The following is a 20,050-nucleotide window of genomic DNA, read 5'->3' on the forward strand; positions in this document are numbered from 1 at the left end:
AACACCAATCATGGTGATTTCAAAGACTCAGGCCCATACAACAGAATGCACTTGAGTGACATTTTTATGCAAAATTCCAAGGAGGAGCAAGAATGAAGGACAGGATATGGTTCTGTTTTAAACATTAAATTTGAGAGTCTCACAGATCATTGAGATACCACTTGTGCAGTTTAGGTTTATGAACCTAAAGTTAAGAGCAGAAGTAGGAGAAACAATTTGTACAAACTTAACTAGTTTAAACTCTTAAAAACAGTAACATAGATTAGAGGAACTGGTGCATGGTGTAGGTAACCTAAAAAGTGACCTAGACTAAGACTCAGGGTAGTCCAGTATCTGCAAGTCAAGCACAAAAACCATCAGCTAGCAATAGGACCCGGTGTGTGGGAAAGAGGAGCGATAAAGAGTGGCATTCAATACACTTGCTAGGAGATCTCAAGAAGAGGGCTGTCATGTCTGTGGAGTCATAGCTGCTATGACTGGGATGTATGTGTTCCTCAAAGAAACCAGGAACAAATGGCTAATTGATGTGCCAGTGAACATGAATACAGACAGTAGCCAGCTCTCCTAGTACCAGTGGCTCCTCACAGCTCTCCTGAACCTAAACCTCTCTAACCCAGGGACTGGGATTAGCATTCTTCCTGTAGCTTCTGATTTCTAAGTGATTCCTAAATGACTCCTCAGATATTGTGGCTCAGTGCCATTTTGATTTGTTCTTGGTTCCCTTGTCTTTTCTTGGTCCTCTTGGCACCCTTCTCCTCTTTCTTCTCCTCCTCTCTTGCTCTCCCTCAATCCCTCCTTTCATGGCCCAGTTCAGTCTAGAACTTTCCAGATGATTCTAGCTATACTTTTCTCCATATCTTAATAAAACTGGCTCCTCAACCATACCGACTTTTGGTCAATGGCTTTACTCCTTTCCATTCAGTAAGAAGACCTGGAATTCAGCCAGGGAAGGCTTATCCATTTGGGTTCAGAGCACAGAACTTTGTGCCTATGATACTTTTAGGAACCCTTGACATTTTTTATCTAGTTTAAATACTATTCAAATAAGGAGCCATGCCCTGATGAGCTGCGTCACCTGCCTTTGGGAAAAAAAAAAACTATTCAAATAACAATGGATGCATAGAAATCTAGCTTAGATTATATCTGTCTTTATAGCAATAAAGTTATGTAATCCTAAATACCTTATAGTAATGAAAATGCACACAGAAAACTTGCTGGATCCCTGCTGAGCATCAAAGAAACAATGAGGATGTCAGTATTCAATGGGTATGAAGAGCTTTGAAGTATCCATGGCTATAGGTGTCTGAGAAGGGGTTAGAGAGGAGATGCAATGTGAAGACTGGGTTAGCACTTTTAGGAAACCTTTAAAATAATTTCATGCAGGGCTACAAAGAATGAGAATCACAGCTAGAAAACATGTTATAGTAAAGGAATTTTTGTTTTGTTTTGTGTGATATGAAGTGAAAGCAGTCTTATGGGTGTGGGTGTATTTGTGTATGTGTCTTTGAAGAAACTGGGAACACATCTTTCAAAAGATAAAATTGAGAGATCAGAGTGCTTCAGAAGCATTTACTGGGCAAGCTCTTAATAGTCTCTATGCTGCATGTGAAAGTGAACGTTAAATCATCAACTGAGAGGAAGGAAGTCTGTGGCAGATGGGAGATTTGAAGAAAGAAGAAAAAATATGACATAGTCACTTTTATATTGAGAAAATGGATTATCTGAAGAAATGCAAAGAGGTTTCTGAGGGAGAGAGAATGTAAGGAAATTGAAAATGTTAACAGTGGTAAGTTATCTCTAGGCAGTAAGATCAAATGAGATTTTTTTTATATTTTTAAATAATGATTTGTTTGAAAGTCTTTGTATTGGTATATGCCTTTATGCCAAAAAGCTATTAAAATAAAAATAAAAGTTCTATCTCTAATGTCTTGCTGTTCTTTATTTTCTATCAGATTTTTTTTTCTGGGCCAACTTGCATTCTGCCATCTCTATATTTTAGGTTATTTTAACTGACTTGTATTTCTACACTGTGTTTGTAATGAAATGACCAACTCCTTCCTAATAACAAATAGGTCATTGGTGGTTATTTGTAGGTTTAATATGTCAGTTTGCACAAATGCCTTGCATGTCAGTCTTCACTGGCAAATGAGTTTTCTCTTACATCATTTTTCTATGGCATTTTTGCTCCATTCCTTAAGACTTTGTGCTATGAAACATATACATTCTTTTATGAATCTCACCATTCCTTTCCACATTCTTTCCAGTTTTTGTTGATAACATGGACTCTGCACTAGGAGAAGATAAATTGAAGAGGCTGGATGAGGAGGATGTTAGCGGCTTATGTTTACCAGTTGCATGCTCTTCTCTCTGTCACTCTCCCCTTCTCTAACAATTCCTTGAAAGTGTTCTAGCAATATTTGATGGTGGATTAAACAGGACTTACTCTTTTTTGTCAAAAGATCAGACCACAAGAGTGAAAGAAAGACCATAACCACAGCAGGCCCCTAGCCCCAGGTCCAATCTCACATTCTAGGAGCAGGAATTAGTTTTTAAGACAAAACATGTTTATTTCTTATCCTTACTGTAATTTCTAAAATGACTAATCACTGCTCATTATTATCTGAACAAAGTGGAATGTCCCTGAGATGTCATGAGGAATAGTGGAGGAGGGATGCAAAGCAGTATTGTATTGTGGGATACACCACAACCTTTGTGATCAGCAAGCACATAATCATGATCTCCAGGTGAGCGTGGGTATGTGGTCTATGGCAGCAGTCATTATTGTGGGAGCAGTGGGGGTTCTCCATGCAAGTGCCTGCTAGGTGATACTCATCGAATCTGGGACATCAGGGCATCTTTACCATGAACTGGTGATGTGGTTTCTTGCTCTCCAGCAAGCACAAGAAGACTCTGAGGCTGGGAAAATAACCAAAAATGTGTTGTAGAGGTATAAAAAAGAGTTGAAGAAGGGAAGATGAAGAAACGAGAAGGAGAATATGAACTGCTCTCAATAGCCAGGTCTCCACGTTTCTACAGTCTTTCTCACCTTCTCATTGATGGTGTTCCTACTAACACCCTAATTGAACGATATCAGAGAATGAGGCTACCATCACCTATGTCTGTGGTCCCCACCATCCTTACAGTGAGATTTAGTGACATAGTCTTAGTTTCATTATTATTGTTCTACTACATTCTGTTCCATTAATGTCACATGTGCAAATACATATTTGTGCCTTATTTTTGAATGTCCTGAAGTCATAACCGCAAGGCAAAATGAACTTTTACACATTTTCTATTAAAAAGTGAATTCTAAATTAGTTATAAATATGTTGTCAATGTCAAATGTCTATTGGATAAACATGATTACTGTGTTATTGGCTTGAAGCAATCACATATTCATTAGTAATCAGGCATTTGTTCCTATTTAGCTTAAGAATGCATTATGCAATTCTTGTATTCACTAACCACATGGCAGAGCTGCTGAGTGACAAGGAAAAGCCCATCTGTTGATCATTTATGAATGTGATTATTCAGGACAAAGCCAAGGCTGCAGTTTCTCACCAGCCCTCACCTCCTCTTTCCATTAGAGGACCAGGAGCATCACAGGGTAATTTGCGGTCACTGGTAAAGTTAAACCACTGTCTCCGGATACTTATCGCTTTATCTGTTCAGATGGCTTCGCTTTCTCCATGACTGAGCTCTGGCTGCTGACAGGAAGGACCTGATGCTCTGTGAAATCATGCCAATCATGAGACCTGATGCAGATCCTGCTCTACAGGGCTGTGGTCTGCTAGCACATTGCAGTCATTTCAGATTAAGAGATTAAATTTACATAAAGCATCAGATGGTCACTTCTGCAGCATTTCTATTATTTAAAAGAGCAGTGTTGGAATGCAGGTATGGTGATACATGGCTGTTATACTGCAGAGGCCAGTCTGGTCTAATGTAGCATCTTCTAGAGGAACCTTTGATATACAATGTGACCCTAGTTAATAAAAAAAAAAAAATAGTGTTTTCTATAGTCATTAATTCCATGAACATTTTATATCCCCTGTTTATATTTGCTAAATATTAACATGGGACTAGGGATGAGGAAAATATGGCTCCTGCATTCATAGATTCATAAATACTAGAAAGGCAAATGACCAAATGCTCTGTTGACAGCATTCACTTCCACAGTGACTAGGAGATCCCCAAGTTTTATTTTTCATAAATTACAATTATTTTTCAAAAAGTCAAATTGCACACTATCTTAGCATCTAGACATACAGACCCTGATTCATAAGTTGAGTAGGGAAAAAACAAGAGGTCTCCAGGTGTATGGTGCCATTGCCATAACCAGCATCCTTTGCTGTTGTTTTATTTTGTTGTTGTTGTTGTTGTTGTTATTACTTTCTTTTTCTCTTTCTTTTTTCTTTAGCAGGGATAGAAAGACAAAGTAAGACCTTATCAAATGCCTTTAGGTAGAACTCACAGTTGGTTGAGATTACCGCCCTGTGTCTGCTTCCCCCTCAGGGTAGCCAGGCCAGTTGCACACCAAAGGATCTTGGTCCTCACAATAAATGGGCAGGCAACTAACACAGCCAGGAACAGCTTTCAATAGGTGGTTTCATTTATTAGGGGTTAGGGAGAAAGGGGTATTTATGCACCTGGGGTGGTAGCTAAGGTCTCTGAGGAAAGGTTTGTGTGGCAAGGACAGGAATGTTGGAAGATACTTTACCTACATACTTAGGTGGCTCTAGCCCAGATGGCAGTAAACACCTTATAAAGTCAAACAAGGAGTGAAGCCTGATAATTGTCAAGAGTAACAAATTCTTACAAGAGTTGATGGTAGGGGAGCCAGCATTTTGGTGGAGGAGGGGGAGGTAGCTAACTCCTACAATCCTCATGCTGTGAGGTGTCCAGAGTTGAAACCCCCTCAACACTTCCCTGGGACACTATAGACTATGTTGGACTTTCTGTATTTATTATAAAAATCATGGAAGGCTTGGGAAGAGCCTTTTCAGGGACACTCCTTAGTAAAGATTGATTTTTTTCAAAGCTTTCATTCACACTGCTGTCTCTGGAGGTTCTCTTCCTCTGCTGTGGTGTAGGAATTTTTCTGTGATATCTGCGCAGAGCCAGGTATGGGCCCACATCTCTGAAGTCCCAGCAGTTGGGAGACTGAAGCAGGAAAACTACTGAGTTGAAGGGCATCCTAGAATACAGAGTGAATTCAGGGGGCAACTCGGAACAGGTACAGAGTCAAACCTTGTCTCAAAACAGTAACAAATGGCACTTAGAAAAAGTTGTTCCTTCCTCACCCCTTTGCACCCCAGTCCTAAGTGGTAATATAAAGAGTGAACTTTGGGCCTGGGGATGAACTGTGGAAGAGAGAATGCAGACATTGGAACTGGAATGCTTTCAAGAATTTCACTATATGCTATAACACCCCATATATTATAAATATATTGCTTTAAATTATATGATATATTATTTATATAAAATGCATATATAATACATACTTACATACTCTGTGGAATAGACTGTATGTATGTTAAAAGTTTTGCATGTCTGGGTTTCCTCAGAAACTGAATACAGAATAATCTTCTGGAAGCAGCTAATGTTGCGATTGCTAAAAGGAAAGGGTTTGGATTCATAGCAATGTGTGGGAGGGCAATGACTCGAAAAGGCACAAAGGCAGAAATAAGCACCTGTCACAGAGCATCTGAACTGCTTTGTCCGAAATTGTCGTCTTTCAGCATGAGGTTTGCCTCTATGACGCACTGTGGGGAAATGAGGGTATTCACTGTTCTCTCTTGTCCCTCATAGTTGCAGGAGTGAAAAGCAGCTTTCCCTCACAGGCTGATACATTAAATGGCACTTCCCAGGATCCCTAGAAACATAAAAACTGGCTAGAGCAGTCTTCCTTATCTGTGACATCCTACCCTCATGTCCACATAGCTTAGCTCCAAAGACACTGGATTATTTTGTTTGAGAAACCATCCCTCTGTGAGTGTCCATGTGCATACGTGTGCGTGTGTGCATGTGTGTGCGTGTGTGCATGTGTGTGCATGCGTGTGCATGCGTGCATGCGTGTGCATGTGTGTGCGTGTGTGTGCATGCATGTGTGTGTATGTGTGTGCATGTGCGTGTGTGCATGTGTGTGCGTATGTGCATGTGTATGAGTTTGTGTGTGCGTGTGTGCATGTGTGTGCGTGTGTGCATGTGTTTGTGTGTGTGTGTGATGATTAGATTAAATAGCTGTACATTTAGAAGTTCTTTATGATCTCATTTTTAGACAGTAAACAAAAATAAGATTAGAAGGTGATTGCTAAGGTGTTAAATCCTCAGAGTAAGAAAGAGTCTTAACTTGTCAATACCGTTTCTAAACTAAGTGCTTGCCCATTTAGAGGACATAATAAACCTCTCTGCCTTTGTCTTACTGTATCCAACACCCAAGTCAGTACAATTATGTACAGATCATTGCTAGATGAAATTATAAAGCACACATGAAATTATAAAGCGTAGCTCTCTTTGAATCATTTATCAATCAAGACAGAGTCAGAGTTTTTTTCCTCTTGGAATGAATATGTCTAGCAAGAGAAAAAAAGAAAACAGACAGGATCATATGTGTGAGCATAATAATATCCTGAGTGCCAGAAGGAAGCTGAAAGTTGATGTGAAGTTTGGAAAGAATGTAAGACATCTGCCTGGCAGGGATTGGGAACTCTCACACAAGAATACTAAACTAGAGACCAGGTGCAGATTTTGACAGTCACAGTTATTCCGGAGAAGCTTCTGCAAGAAACAGAGGCTGAGCAGAGAGTTTGAAGAATGCCAAAGGAATGTCATGGAGAGTTGACCCTCAGCCTTTGCTTACCTGGGGACAGATAGAAATAAATTAATTCACCCTGGTCAATGGAGGAGGCAGAGAATGCCAAGCATTCTTCTTAGAACTTCTACCATAAATTACTGTGAGGTTCCCCACCCCCCACCCCAAGCAATGATAGTGAATGTTCTGATCAGAAGTGTCATTTTACTCGTTTAGTGGCTTCATGGCTCTGCCTGTGCAGCAGGTTCTTCTAGTTTGAAGCTCAGTATTCCTCCCTGAGACTCATCTTTCGCAGACTATTATTTCTTCCTGTGAAGTCTGCAGCTTTTTCCTCCTGAGTTCCCACTCGGGAATCTCCAAAGGTGCCCTCAGCTTCCTGGCAACCTTCCTGGTTGTGCATACAGACACAGTACTCCCAGCCTCTTTCTCAGCTCCTACCTGGAGAATAACTGACCTGGAGATCTGCAGATTCAAAACCTCATCTGCTCTAGCCTAAACCTTTCTTCCTCTTTTGCCATTCTTTCCATTTTTTCCTGAGTTCCTTCAAAGTTAGATATTTTCTGTTTGTCTTTTCCAATCAATTAACATTACACCCTTTTGCTTTTGCTTTCCTTTTCTTTCTTCCATTTCTTCCTGCCGAATTAGTTCACCTGTCCTTTCACACCTAGGCTATCAGTTTTGCTCCAACTCCCAGCTCCATTCCTCTGTTCAAGCTAAGTCCCTCATCAGAATAACCACGTCATCATAGTTGTACCAATTTAAACTGAAACAATGTCTCCCATTTCTCCCTGGCATTGCTGCATGAGAAAAGTCAGCAAGATTTATGGAGAAGCATTTTGTGCCACATAGAGCACTCAATAGCTGACATAGCAGTGGTAGAAACATCCACTGCTCTGGAAGGATTTCCATTTTGAAACTTAATACAGAAGAAGGTCCCTCTGAAGAACTTTAAAATCTTCATATTAACCAGCTTTCACAAAAGCACATTTCTTTCAACACTGGTGATAAATTTTTCATGTCATTTAAGAAAACAAATCCATGACTTCACTTATTTAAGATTAATCATCTAGAGCTGGTATGTAGCTTATTATTAGAATGTCTGTCATTCATGAGGCCTGAGTTGGATCCTCCACAGGACAAATCTTATGAAAGAATTTAAAAATAAATACTTATCCTGCCTACATTAGCCATGAATGTTGAGATTCCTTAAAATTTGTAGTATACCAATATCTTATTTCTTGTTTTTCCACTTGAAAATTCAATTGTTATGGAACTAAAAATTTACTCCTTGAAGATGGTAGGTGTTCCCATAGTAAAATACACATATGTACAAACTAACATTTGGTTTGATTTACTTCAAGGGCTAAGACAAAATGTCAAGTGAAATGTTTGCTTTGTCAATAAACAGTTCAAGAAACCACATCATCATCTTTGTAAGAAAGAAATATTTACTTATTTTTAAACTAGTTAAATTGAATGAATGAATGAATGAATGAATGTGTATGGGTGGGTGTAAGTATGTGTGTGTGGGGGGTGTGGGTGAGTGTGCACATGTATGTGTGTAAATGTCACATGAGATTCTAGGACTTCTCATTCCCACTTGAAAGTTAATGATGTCAAACTATGAAACAGTAGAAAACTTTCCATGTGGAACTTGTGGTTACCATGGCCACATTTAGTGACTTGCATCTTCAAAACCTGAGGGATTAAAATATGGAGAAAAGTTTAACTGACAAATACATTACAAAATAGAAGCCTGCCTCCTGGAACAATATCTTGAAAATATTGTTGTGAATTAATGTTTTTCAAAAAAAAAAAAGTAAATTATTTAAGTTTTCTGAGAAACGTTAGAAGCATTTGTGGTTCCAAAACTTCACAGTTCTCAATGTAAGTTTTCTTTCTTTTGTTTTAATTGGAAATTTTATTTATTTACATTTCAAATGTTATCCCCTTTCTCAATCCCCACTCCAGAAACTCCCTATCCCATCCCCACTCCTGCTTCTATGAGGGTATGCCCCCACCCTCCCACTGCCATCTCCCTTCCCCTACATTGCACTACACTGGGGCATTGAGCCTTCAAGGGACCAAGGGTCTCTTCTCCCATTGATGACCAACAAGGCTATCCTCTGGTACATATACGGCTGGAGCAATGGGTCCCTCCATGTGTACTCCTTGGTTGGTGGTTTAGACCCTGGGATCTCTGGTTGGTTGATATTGTTTTTCATCCTATGGGTTGCAAAGAAACTCCTTCATTCCTTTCTCTAACTCCTCCATTGGGGACCCTGTGATCAGTTCAATTGTTGTCTGTGAGTATCCTTTTCTGTATATATCAGGCTCTGGCAGAGCCTCTTAGAACACAGCTAAATCATGCTCCTGTTAGTAAGCACTTCTTGGCATCCACAATAGTGTCTGCTGCACTTGGTAACTGTATGTGGGATGGATCCCGGGAGGGGGGGGGCGGCAGCCTCTGGATGGCCTTTCCTTCAGTTTCTGATATCCACTTTATCTCTGTATCTCCTCCCATGGGTATTTTGTTTCCCCTTCTAAGATGGGCCAAAGTATTCACACTTTGGTCTTCCTTCCTGAATTTCATGTGGTTTATGGAATGTATCTTAGGTATTCCAAGCTTCTGGGCTAATATTCACTTATCAGTGAGTACATACTATGTGTGTTCTTTTGTGATTTGGTTACCTCACTCAGAGTGATATTTTTTAGTTCCACCCATTTTCCTAAAAATTTTATGAATTCATTGTTTTTAATAGCTGAGTAGTACTAAATTGTGTAAATGTACCACATTTTCTGTATCCATTCCTTTGCTGAAGGATATCTGGGTTCTTTCCAACTTCTGGCTTCTGGGAGCCATGTTGCTGGTTCAAAGCTGTAGCTGAGCAGGCTTGAGTAGCTGGTATGTCATGCTCTGTGTGCTACTGCTAGGTTCTGTGAGGGAAGTTCAGGCGAGTTCTGAACCAGCTATATGACATTGGGTGCTAGCTCTGCACCCAATCCCACAACTCCCAGAGGAAGCTGAACTCCCAGGTGCTCTAACATGCCCAGGACCATAGGTGCTCTATTATGCCCAGGATCATAGGGTCATAGGATCTCAGGATCTCAGGAGCTTGGTCATACAAGGATTTCAGGATCCCAGAGGCAGCTTGACTCCCAGGAGCTTTTACACCCAGGATCTCAGGATCACAGAGACAGCAGACTCTGATTAATTCTGACACAACCAAAATAACAGGAGGGACAGGCTCCAGTCAGAGACAGTGAGTGCAAGTAGCACTAGGGATAACCAGATGCCAAGAGGCAAGCACAAGAACATAAGCAACAGAATCCAAAGTTTCTTGGCTCAATGTAAGTTTTCAAACATTTTCTAACACTTGATTGTAATGTTTTGATTCAAACTTATTATGGCTTAGTTTCCCTCAAATCAGTATGTTTCCGACATAAACTCCAATGTGATGGTATTTCTAGTTTTGTGTTTGGGGGTTGTTAAGATTAGATGAGTTTATAAAGGAGCATACTCAGGATAGGACTAATATCTTTGAAGAAAGACGCACCAGAGAGTTTGGCACTTTACTTGCCAATGGCAGTCATGACATGGAAGGAAAAGAACCCTCTCCAGATCTTGCTGTTAACTTCCTAATCTTAGGTTACATCCCAAATACTCAGAACAATAAATTCGTGTTGGTCAACCTACTCTACAATGTTTTGTTGTGTCAGTTGGAGCTAAGAAAGCACCAAAATTGTATTGACTATTGTGTTCAAAATCTTTCACTGACTAAATAATATAAAGATAAGAACTTAAATCTTTCACTTAGGAAATTGAAAATTCTACTTATAAAAACCCTCTTAGAAATTCTGTACTAGCTCAGTTTGGATAAACACACATTCTCTCTCTCTCTCTCTCTCTCTCTCTCTCTCTCTCTCTCTCTCTCTCTCTCTTTCTCTCTCTCTCTCTCTCTCTCTGTGTGTGTGTGTGTGTGTGTGTTTATACACATCTTCTGGGGGGTATATGCACACAAGAGTCACATGAGAATATCATGAGATGTTCTTTGGCCTGTCTCTCTCTAAGTGAATACCAGCAAAGTGCTCCTTAGACAGCAGAGACCAGCAAAGTGTTGCACAGCCACCAAAGGTCAAGATGATACAAGAGCATCATCAGTGAAGACCAGCAAAATGCTACTTGTCATAGCAATGCAAGAACATCCTCTCACTGTTTTTGGAGCTATATTTACATTCTTTCTAAACATCACATGACTTCTCACATGTCTGCTTCAGCAAAACATCCTCTCTCAAGACACAATCCAAAAAAAAGGTCACGAGACACAACCGAGTCTCCAAAGAAACCAGAAATTTTCACTTCAGGACTCTTTTCATTCAACTATGATTTTTTCTTTTTGCCTTCCCATGTCTTTACTGAGTGAATTATTGTTTGTTTGCTTTTAAGTTTCAGCAACATATGCACATAAGTTAGAAGTCACCTATGATTGACTTAAGAGAAATACAACTTCCCACAGAAGATCTTGTGAGAAGTAAATCCACAGACATAGCTGAATGCTGCTAAATACCTTACTCTGTATATTTTGTACTCCTTTGGGGAAATAAATACTAAAAGTGATGATTCCCAGAATGGTCTTCAATTAAAAAAAAATCAGCCCAGGTTATCCCAAAAGTGTCTGGGTCCTCTTATTACTTTTGAGAAATAATCTTTAACATTTGGCATACTGCTCTAGGTTTCTACTATCTAGCCTCTGGTTAGCCTCTGTCTAGTATGTTCAGATTATTAGCACACCATCCTCTATACAACATAGAAAATGTTTTCCTCTCTGCTCTTACACGTTAGACAATTTAAATTCCAAACATTCAATAATAACTTGCAGATTGAATGGGTACTTGTGGAAGTGTCAAAAAGCCTAAGTGAGACACAAAATTTTCATGGTTTTATTTTATTTTTATTTATGTCTGTATATGAGCTTTTGTGTGTGTGTGTATGTGTATATGTGTTTGTGTGTGTGTGTGTGTGTGTGTGTGTGTGTGTGTGTGTGTGATTGAGACCAGAAGAGGGCATTAGATCCCATGGTGCTGAAATCATAAAGAGTTGTGAGTCAGCTTCCCTGGGTCCTTGGGAGCTGGACACATGTACTCTGAAAAATCAGCAATCATTCCTAATTGCTAACCCATCTCTCCAGCCCCAAGAAGGTAGCATTTTATGGCCTCTTCTAGAGTATTAAGCATTGATAAGAGAAAGTAATATACCAGGGGATAGATGTGAGAAGAAGCAATCTAAATCTGGCATGATAAGGCAGGTCAGAATGAGCTAGATAGGGTCGAAACACCAAAGTATATAATCAGATCTTGATTTAAGGAGACAAAAAGGAGGCTATGGCGTAGAGGGACTGTGTAAATGGAAGCTGGAAAAGTGAATAGGAATGCTCAGGCTACAAAAAAATATCTGTGTATTTCAGGCAAGAAGAGAAGCCTGTGAATATTTAAAAATCAGCAATTATTAAAAACAATGAACTGTCAGAGACCAGGGAATGTGGAAAGCGGTGGGAAATGAAGCTGAATGTGACCAGATGAGGGAGATCCTTGTCTTTCCTTCCTGTTGTCCTTTTGGAAATTCAACAGTTCTCATTTTCCAGACCGAATGAAAATCCTCACAACTTGCTTTTAAATATGGGCATCTCCTGAATGATTATAATCTGATAAAATTGAAATCTTGTAATTTTATTCTACCATTTTCGTGTGTTTTGTGTGTGCATGTGTGTCTGTGGGTGTATATGTATATCTGTCTGTGTGTGTGTGTATCTGTCTGTGTCTGTGTGTGTGTGTATCTGTCTGTGTGTATGTGTGTGTATGTGTGTCTCTGTGTGTGTGTCTATCTGTGTGTGTGTGTGTGTGTGTGTGTGTGTGTGTGTGTGTGTGTGTGTGTATCTGTCTGTGTGTCTCTGTGTATATACAGAGATTACTTTTCCTGGCCAGATTCTATTTGCTTGAATCCTCTCCCACACTCAGTGGAAGCCACAGAAGAATGCCCATGGGTATAATTCCTCATAGCACGAAGAGTTTCTAATTCTTTGTTTTATCATATTGAAAGTAAAATTAGGGGGAAAATGTCTCATACTTAAAATTCTGATTAGTGTGAAGTATTTGTGAAAGAAGGCATGGGCCCTGTGCCCGTGCATTTCTTTTAGATAATCAATACATTTGGAAATTAAATTATCAATTACAAGGAAGTTCCTATGCCTTTCCACTCTGTTTGGAGAAATAGCTTCTTTCAAGTGAGGAAAATGACAAGGCTTCCTCTGATCCTTTCTGGTAGATATCAATCAGAAGATGTCAAAAAATAATACACATCTAGGAATTGATTCCCTTTCCCTGGGAGATTGTGGTTCTGCTTGGCAGGCCTCTTTTCTCTGGCTGTGTCTGTTAACATAGACAGATGCAGCTTTAGCATCCATTCAGTGTCTTGTACTATAGTTCGAGTAACTTGCCTCACTTTGCCACATACCTATCTTATCCACTCTTAGTAAGTGCTGTTCTGCTCAAAGGGACAGTAAATTGAGGGTGAAATAATCACTTTTTTGAAGGACATTCCCTATGCCTTCACTTCAGTGGCTAATCATATATTCTGGTTTAATTTTAATAAAAGCATTGAGAAAGGAATGGAGAATAATAACATCTCTAGAGAATAATGCTTGAGAGACCTACAGATCAGGGTCTTGGAAAGTTCATTTCCCTTCAATGTATGTGAATTCCTCAAAAAGAATGTGAAGAAAAAAATGAAATTGTTACCCATAAGCAATGGCATACCTTCTGTCTTACAGATTACTACTATATTTAGTTGTATAAAGTGTACTGTGATTCATGTGTTGTAATGGATCTGTATGTCCTCTGATGCTGTACAAACTTCAATGGTAGTGTATAGATGCTGATTATAGATTATGCAGTGGCCAACCTGCTAAAGACCTAAGTGGGAAAATTATTAGGATTAGCTCAATAGTCAAACAAGACTATATATTTTTGATAAGAAAGTGGATATTATCACAGGTTAGTGAGACTAGAGCTTCATTTACACAAATAAAATAAAATTAAAATAAATAAAGTAAAATAAAATAAATGATCCTTTACCAGTTACCAAACAAAAAAAAATGCATTAAGTTGGTTCAAATGTTATAACTTACAAACATATGTTAGGCAGAAAAATGTAAATCTGACCAAGATTTTATAGAACTATAAGGAGATTGAGAAGAATGTCAGATCAGAAAAGAAAAAGAAATGGCAATGTAACTTCAGAGGATGAGAACCTTTAATGAAACAGAAGTCGTATGTAATAAAGGAAGTATATCTAGGTTTATTATTCTTTGGGAAAAGATAATAAGGAAGCTCTAAAAATTAATTAGAACAAATAAGAGTTTTAAGTCACTTTAGAGAACCTGGAAGTTCAATAGAAAATGAATTTTTGTTAAATAATTTTATTACTGTTCAAACTCAGATGTGAATAAATGTTCCAAAGGATTTAACTTCACAAATATTAGTTTGACTACAATTATATGAAAAATGATACAAAATGTTTGTGGAAACATAAATTTAGACAAATAGGATGGTAAACATACTGGTTGCTATAACAATTTCAGGAAGAAATGTACCATTAGAATGTGAGATTATACAAGTGTATGCCCAGAGATTTGAATTTACAGCTTCTACCCTTTATTCTTTAGAAGGTCTTATACATGGACAGTTGGGAACATGATAAAATTATGATTATCAGTTTCTACAATAGCGCATTCAAGCCAGAGACAACATGAGTGTCATAGGGTCTAATAAAATAATGAATAGCCATATATATATATATGATATATATATATATATATATCATATATATATATATACATATACATATATATATAATAGAATATCAAACAGAGTAAAAATGGATGAAGCACAGAAACATGCCAGACAGATATATGAATTGCTTAGAAATGTAAATATGAGCAAAATTAAAACATCTTAGAAAATGATCATCGTATGGGTTAATTATTTTAAAATATTAGTTAATCCTGTTTAAACTATGAACATGTATATAATGTTGAAAAGAAAGAAAGGAAGCAATGAGAAAGAATACGTGATGGGGGTTAGTCTCACAAAACACTGTATCTTAAAGATCATTTAATTGAACTTTTTGATATATATATGTGTGGGTGTGTATATATATGTACACATATATATACATATATATATATATATGTAAGAGTAGATAAAAATACACAAATGGTTACTGCCTACTAGGTTATATCTCTATAAGAATAAATCAGAAGTATAAATTCTGTCAGTAAATTATGACTATATCTTTTAAAGTCTTTTACAAATTATTAAAGCCTACATTCACTCATAAATAAATAAAATTGGTTTACCATAGAGTGAATGACTAAGGCAAAAGGTATTTTTTTTTAATCTATATTCAGCAAAGTTCTTTCATACTGGATGACACAAAGTAGAATTCTCTTAACAGTTAAAATGGGATGTAACTTGTGAGATAAATATTAACATTTACCAAATTCTATCCCTTTGGACTTAGTGACCCTATATCTAATGAATACAGGTAGCTATCCATATTTATCATGCAAAAAATATAATAAATCATTCTCAAAGTCAAAACAAGAAATAAATATCTTTGTCAACTTACATTTTTGCTTGCTCAATTTTTCCTTTAGAATTGAAGAAGAAAGAACTGTAAATGTGGTAGAAAAACTGGGGGTCCCTTTTATGTTTTGAATACCCTACTAACTGTCTCATAACTAGAATAGATAAATTTTATGGATAATTCATTATTACTTAAAAGAAATGCGGGGCTGTAAAGTTGTTTGAACCAAGTACTGGTAGGTCTGGGTTAAGAAAAGAAAAAGATCAATAAAACAATAAAAATAAAAAGCAGTCTTCAGCTGAAATGCTTTTAGAGGGAATATTAACATGCCTTCATTTTATTGTGCATTGGACTTCAAGATACTCAATATATGTTTTATATTGATTTATAAAATCTATACACTTTAAGATTTTTGTCCTTACCTGCTTCCCATAGCAGGCCACATGCCATGGCAGCATACGGGGGTGAAAGTGAAAACAGTTTTGTGTAGTTGCTCCTTATTTTCTACCCTTACACAATGGACTCCAGGTTAACTGACCTAAGAGCTGCTGGGCTGTGTCTCACCACAGGAATGCTTGGTTACTCTAGCATTTTATGCAGGTTCCAGGGGTTGAACCAAGGTCTTCCGATGTGCACGGCCAGCACTCTTACCCCTAAGCTCTCAGTAGCTTTGTACATGTATGCTGTGTATAATAGGTAATTGTGCACAGCTCAACATATGGAACAAAAAACGTATACATTCCTTTCCTTTCTCAAAGATTTTATCTTGGCACAAACTATTTCATGAAGGTTTACCTGTGTCAACATTTCCTGCTCTTGCTATTTTATAATTTCAATGCTCAATTATATCTCAATGTTCTTGGCCTCATGAGAGGAGACTTGGAGGAGGGACACATGACAAGGGCTTGTCAGGGAAGATTATGTTTAATAATAATATATCTATTTCTCAAGGCCTGCCAAGGTGCCTCAGTTGTTAAGAGCATGTACCAATTTTGCAGAAGATCCACGATGATTTCCTAGTACCCACTTGGGCCTCATAAACATCTGTAACTCCAGTTCCAGAAATGTATTGCTTTCTTCCTTCCTCTACTGGTACCATGCAAGCATGCATGTAGGAAAATAGTCATGTAAAATTACATAAAAATAATATCAAATCTCTGTTATCATTTCAAGGGTCAGACTTAACTATAAATGACATACCTTTAATAGAAACAATAATATGATATCCTAAAATTGTAGATATGGTCTGTGCTTATCCGATATGACTTAGTTTTATATATCTACAACTCAGGTTTTCTCTAATTCAATTTTAGTCCAAGGAAACTCTTAGAAAAACAGGGTCATGGTCAGCTCATACTCAAGGTCCTGAGAAATTTTAAGAAAAATTAGAGATAATTTATAAAGTAAGGAGAAAGCAAAGTAGAAAGGAACTATGGAAATTTGGTTACTCCAGAAATAGGGTTTTTGTTAGATTTATTTATTGATACCAGATAAATCTTAAATAATCATATTAAAAGGCTATCTAAAGGTTGTTTTCCATTTTGAACTGGAGAAAACAAATATCAGAGCAATTAAACAATGTAGTCATGGCCATGCAATTATGGAAACTAGCCAGAGTTTGTGCCTATTTTGTTCTAAGACAAAGTCCTTCCCTATGTAAACATTCCTGACACAAATATCATGCCTATTTATAAGGCCCATTAATAATACTACCTGAAGATAAATAGATTTCCAGGAGGGTTAATTTAAGAATAGGTATCAATAGTAAAAATACTTAAGAGAAAACTTTGAATCAGGGCATGGGCTAGCCTCAAAATATGCTGGGAACACAGCAACAGTACATTAGTGAAGGTACAGAGCATGTTGGGTGAGTTGAAGCAGGAGGTGATGACTGACCTGTCTTGCTTTAAAGAGAATGGAAGTTTGATATGGAAGTTGGTAGCACTATGAAATAGACAACAGCGTGCGGTTTCTCACCCAATAGACCATTGATGTTGGCATTTGGAAAACACAGTTGTTTAGTTGTACCTGAATACAAAATTATATTAGTTGATTCTTAGGACTGGAACCCAAACACTGTGACAATGTAACCTCATGACAATACTTCGTACATACCCAGGCAGTCATAGAGGGAGTGGGGTTAGCAAGGTGATAGGTACCCTGCCTTCCAGTGGGAAACCAAAACAATGCCATGGAAGTCTTTATTAAGTTTTTGGTAACTCCCTCTACTGAATAAAAGGAAGAATTTAGGAAAGACTGAAAGTAATGCTTTGGGCCTGTCCCTAGCTACATAAACACAACTGTCAGATAATGTGCAAGCAACAGAAGGCTAAAGATAATGCCAGCATGCCTTGGATGAAGGGCAGAATACAGAGATCTTACGCCATCACCTCTTAGAATCAGGCTATTAAGATATCTGAGGAAATGTAGACAGGGTCATAACTTTGAAATTGTAAAGGGCACTTGGCTCAGAATGATTGCAAATATCACAGAGGTCTGAGCTTGACCTTCGGATGCTAAAGATCAGAGCAACATAAAAAGGATCCATGTAGCTGCAGATAGAGCCTCTCTGGAGCTGGACTTTTGAAAGCAAATCAGAGAATAGTGCACATGCTCCCTTGGAATTGGAATTACTGTATTTTTATACTAATGACTGTTTTGGTTAAAAGGGGTTAATTTCATTCCAGTTTTATAGAATAAATAACAATTCAAATATTAGCCTTGGTACTGCATGCTGCCTCCTTATTGAAAGAAATTCATTTGTATGTGCATATGTATTTGTATGTGTATATGTATATATACATCAGATATTTTATCTGTATATACAAATATATATACTCACTAAATATCCATTCAAAATTTTCTCCTCTTATATATACTATAAGCTTATATGCTTGTTTCTCACTCTGTCTCTGTCTCTGTCTCTGTCTATCTCTCTCTCTCTCTCTCTCTCTATATATATATATATATATATATATATATATATATATATATATATATTTGGAAAAAAAACCCTGGTCCCTCCCCGCTCCCCCTGCTCACCACCCTGCCCTCTCCCACTTCCTGGCCCTGGCATTCCCCTACACTGGGGCACAAACCTTCACAGGGCCAAAGGGCTCTCCATGTATAAAACATGGTGTGTATTTGTGTCTATACACAGATATATTTTTATAATATATATGATACAACTGAAATTGTGATTGTTGCAGTAATAGAAACTCATATCTGAAGAAACACGATGCTTCAGATAGTTTAGAATTTAAAAAGTAAAGATCTTATATTTGATTTGGAGCCAATGCTTCAGTGCAGATGGCTGTCACAAGAAACCAGAGCAGGCCTTCCTTTTAGCTCCTATCTTGTCTAGATGAGTAACCCTCTTACCCTGAGAAGCACAATGAAAAGAGGAATGTCATTTCTGTTTAGAGGGGTAATACATGATCTGACTTGAATGAATTCAGATAACATTTAGGAATTGGATCGCAACTTTTCCAAGTAATGGCTGAACAATCAAGGCAAAAGGAAATTCCCAATGAAAAATAAAATTGCAAAGCTAGGAGCCGCCCTTGGTCCTGTGAAGGTCTATGCCCCAGTGTAGGGGAATGCCAGGTCTAGGAAGTGGGAGAGGGTGGGTTGGTGAGCAGGGGGAGGAGCCCTTGGCCCTGTGAAGGTTTGTGCCCCAGTGTAGGGGAATGCCAGGGCCAGGAAGTGGGAGAGGGTGGGGTGGTGAGCAGGGGGAAGGGGGAGGGACCAGGGTTTTTTTTTTTTTTGAGGGGAAACTAGGAAAGGAGATATTATATGATTATATAAATAAAATATCAAATAAAAAAGGAAACAATATTTTTTGCTTTTTTGAGATTATTATATAGTTAAATCATCCCCTCCCTTTTCCTCCCTTCAAATGCCCCCATATACGCCTTGCTCTTACTAAAACCCATGGCCTCATTAATTGTTGTTACAAACATATATGTATACACGTAAGTTTTCTGAAATACTTAAATATATGCTGCTCTGTCTATAAAATGTTACTTGTATGAATGTTTTTAGAGCCAAACATTTGATATTAGATAGCCAGTTGGTGTGCTTTTTCCATGGGGAAGACAATTTTTTTTCTGCTCTCAGTCTACATGATATACAGCAATATTTTTGTAAGCCAGAGACTGGTTATAATTCTAGGAATGACTCTGAAGGATATAATTCTTCTGATATGAAAAGTATTTTCTTTTTAATTACCTCATCTAAACATAAAGGCCAAGGCATAGTCAGTAAGTACAAGTTTTACTGATATACCAAGAAAGATCAATACTCTCAGTACCGTACCCTCTTTGCAGGGCTATTTCTAGGTGTTTTCAAGTAGATTTCACAAGATAGTTTTAAAGATTTCAAAAGAGAAAGAAATCAAGCATCTTCGGAGGCACCTTCTAGCTATGGGGAGCTGTTGCTTTAGTCCAATAGACTTTGCTTGGTTGCCCTTAAATAATAAAAATAACAAGGAAGAGAGAGTTCTACTCATTCTCTGTGGCTGCTGGAGAGAACTAAGGATGCATGTAACTTGAATATTTTCCAAGCCTTCTTTTTTTTTTTTTTTTTTTTTT

General features: G+C 37.8%; 1 protein-coding gene and 1 pseudogene across 3 annotated transcripts in view; one reads left to right on the forward strand and one right to left on the reverse strand.

Annotated features, from left to right (window-relative positions):
- Plxdc2 (plexin domain containing 2) overlaps positions 1 to 20,050 on the forward strand; it is a 390,910-nt gene that overhangs the window by 253,122 nt on the left and 117,738 nt on the right. The window lies entirely within an intron of this gene.
- The window catches only part of LOC116092274, a 2,066-nt pseudogene continuing 851 nt past the window's right edge, over positions 18,836 to 20,050 (reverse strand). Inside the window, exon 2 of the transcript XR_004119191.1 lies at positions 18,836 to 18,840. The product of XR_004119191.1 is annotated as a 60S ribosomal protein L5 pseudogene (transcript). The remainder of the gene's footprint in view (positions 18,841 to 20,050) is intronic.

Source organism: Mastomys coucha, unplaced genomic scaffold (assembly GCF_008632895.1).
Source record: "Mastomys coucha isolate ucsf_1 unplaced genomic scaffold, UCSF_Mcou_1 pScaffold15, whole genome shotgun sequence".
Lineage (NCBI taxonomy): Eukaryota > Metazoa > Chordata > Mammalia > Rodentia > Muridae > Mastomys > Mastomys coucha.